We start from the raw sequence: 3,423 nt of genomic DNA, 5'->3' as shown, positions 1-3,423 counted from the left end.
AGAAAAGTCAATCAAGGTGTATGTGTCCTTTGATATCGAATTTAGCTGTATTATAAGCCTATGTGAGGGCAACCCACAAAATGGCTGCCGTACACAAAATGGAAGCCAAGGGTTCAAGACGAAAATGACGATTTCGAGGTGAAATCGTCACTCGAATATGACGAAAATGCTTGTACATAGTGTACTAGCCATTTTCGGTCTTTTGATATAAAAATCGTCATGCTACGACGAAGTTTTATTCACGAGTCCAGAATTTTCAGAACTACAACACATCGTCTATGAAACGCCACCATTTGACAATATTTCCTGCACATTTGTCCCCATGAGTGTGGCTGAGGACATATCTCTCCCACCAGCCAACGTACAAGCACGCATAGCTGTGGAGGAAACTTGACCCCATAGCCACACCCCGCTACTGTTGGTGCTCTTCCTTGTTAAATAAAAAGAAGTTATTATGCAAACACATCTCAATCATTTTTAACAACATTTTGTTGTGTTGGTTGATGATTAATGCTGGTGAAAAAGGAGCATATGTCCATAACTAAAAAAAAAAAAATGAATATTTTATTAGTATTATTATTTTACGGGTTGCTTCTGTAAATTGTCCCGTTAACTTGCTGAATGATCAAATGTCTGCCATCAGTTGCCCAAACAATTTGTACTATAACGTTTGTGCCTTCCGCTTGTAGGTTCTTTCTTTGCATAAATTGGCATCACTCTTTCAAACCGCCCACATAAATTTGTATTCCACATGGTTTGGACTTGTAGGTCATCCTCTGGTCATCAATCCAGTGAGCTTAACGGCCATATCTCTTCTTTAAATTTTCAGCAGATGAAGCCATATGTCCGGACATCTCAGTGTGGCTAAACAAGGCACTCACAGTTTGCTTTTCCGAATCTGTCATAAACATAATTGCCATATCAAATCGTTTAAGTTCAGACAACCTTTGGAGGATTTCTAATATCAAAGATGGCAGTTCTTTTCCAAGATAAAAATCATGTAAGATTTTCAAAATCTGGTTTAAGACATCAGGTTCCAATGATTTTTTAAACAGCTGAGGATACAGCGAAGGTTCAATTTGCTTCAGATACATGTATAGTACATCTGGATTGCCCTTCAATCGTCTGTAATCCGATTCAAGTTGAAATGAGTTTGCAGGGACTGGAGGGATCTCAAAGGAGGCTGATGTATCCACAGTAGGCAGCAGGAGTTTCTCTTCTCTTTTGATACTGCAAGACTGGGGTGTAGCATGAAAACTGCCACCTGAAGAAGTCTGTGATAGAATAGCTGTGTTAGCAGAATCTTCTATTTTCAACAACTTAGCTTTAGGAGTACCACTTGGGGAAACAAGTCCATCATGGCTTGGAGTTTCTTCTGTTACAGTGGAAGATGTATGTTTTCCAATCGAAAGGGTGACATGATCAGCAGCCAATATTTATGGCATATCAGCAGTAGGAATTTCATCACTGACTTCCTGAATAATCATCCTTCTTAAAGGTTTAGACGACTGTAGATGTTGTGGCTTATCAATAGGTTTTACAACATGCCTTTTTTACTTCTCAACTGCTGAAGGCAGTAGACATTCTTGGTCAAGACATAATCCGCTTTCACTTAATTCTTTGTTGATTTTGACCAGTTCGGTCAAAGTTTGTTTTTTCCCAGGCTCCAACTTCAAAACAATTTCAAAGTCTTCTTGTGCTTCCTTCAGTTTTCCAAGGGCAGTCCTGGCTGTGCCCCTCCTGGCAAATTCTTTAGAATAGGAACCATCCAAGGATATGGCTTGCGTACAGTCCTTTTCAGCCTCCTAATACTTTTGAACCTTTAAATAAGCCATCGCTCTGTTGGCCAGAAGAAGTGCATTGGTGCCATCTGCTGCTATGCCTCATGTGTAACATTCTATCGCTGCTTCATATTTCCCTTCTTTAAAATATCCATTAACCAGGTCAGCAGTCTTTGTCGGTGATAGCCTGCTGCTTAAGCTGTTGTTCTGCTATGCTTTTCTTCTCTTCTTCTGTGAGCTAAGGCCCTTTGAATTGGTTTTCAGGCTGCTTTAATTTTGCATTTTCTTGCAATGTCATACCCTGAGCAATTTTTTGAGCGCATTTTCTGCTTCAGAGTTGTTTAGCTCCAGCACAAGAAACCTTTCGTAATCCTCTTTTGCACCCTGAAAGTTTTTTAAAGCCAACCGACACGCTCCTCTTCTAGAATAAGCCTTTGCATAGTTTCTGTTTAAGGCATTAGCTAAATTACAATCCGATTCAGCAACAGCGAACTTCTTTAGATTATAGAACACAGCTGCTCGGTTAGTTGGCAAGACTGGATAGTATGGATCAGCGTTCATCCCTCAGATGTAACTTTCTAGTGCATCATCATACTTGCCTTCGTTGAAAAACACATTACCCATTTTTTTCTCAGCAACAGCGTTCTCTGTATCCACGCAAATTCCATCATCATCCTCTGACTTCGACTCATGTGTGCTGTTATCTTTATCAAGGTCTTCAAGTATTTTGTCCACATTAAATTTGTCCTAAGCTTCATAGTCATATGATTTGATCTTGGGGGCTTTCACGTTCTCGTGATTCTGAGCATTTGCTGGTAATTTGGATTTGCTTTTTACTTTTTTCTTATAATTTCTGTTTCTAATTGGAGGTAAGCTCCGCTCTGATGCAACACCCACCCTGGTCAGCTTAGCATCAGTTTGTTTGATGTCCTTTTCCCAGCTTTCTAAATCTCGTAAGAAATCCTGGAGCTCCTCTGCATTTTGCTTCATCTGAAGTTGCAACTCAAGTGCTTTACTTGGAGAAGTCATAACTGCTGCTGTTTAGTAAGTGCAAATCGATCACAGAAATAAAATCCCATATAATGGAAGCAGTAATTATCTCATGAATCGACCATGATTGCTCTCCCTTGCTTAAGTTCCGACACCTTAATATTGGTTTTGTTGTTCTTTCTATTTCACCAGTTCATGCAAATATATATTTAAAAGGTCTCTTTGGTCTCTTTTCTCCGAGGGCACTGGTGGAGAGAATCCGAGAAGACACCTTTACAGTCCAAAATAGGTCCCAAAATATCAATAGACAATTCTTCCCATGGACAGGAGGGTATTCCACTCACACCTCCTTTAAGTGAAGCACGCTCGTTGCTGCTCGAATGCGCGGACAGGTCCATAACTATGAAATAGTACTCGTTATTCCAGGTGACATCTCTTAGTTTGCCCAGAAAGTGGCCAGTATCTTTAATGTAAGAGGGAAGGCTTTCCACATAATCATGTAAAAAAAAATCCACATACTTAGACATGAATTCTAGTAACCCCCGCTGTGCTGAAATTAGCGGTAGACCGGACACAGTACTTGTTTGTTTGTGTACTTTAGGGATAAAGTACAATGTCGGGATGATGGGGTGGTCATTCTTAAGAAAATTGT

General features: G+C 40.0%; 1 pseudogene; it reads right to left on the bottom strand.

Moving 5' to 3' along the window:
- Positions 1 to 668: 668 nt before the first annotated feature.
- Positions 669 to 2,414, bottom strand: LOC144785486 (RNA polymerase II-associated protein 3 pseudogene; annotated as a pseudogene).
- Positions 2,415 to 3,423: the final 1,009 nt, after the last annotated feature.

Source organism: Lissotriton helveticus, chromosome 10, assembly GCF_964261635.1.
Source record: "Lissotriton helveticus chromosome 10, aLisHel1.1, whole genome shotgun sequence".
NCBI lineage: Eukaryota > Metazoa > Chordata > Amphibia > Caudata > Salamandridae > Lissotriton > Lissotriton helveticus.
This window is presented reverse-complemented; position numbering and strand designations above follow the sequence as displayed.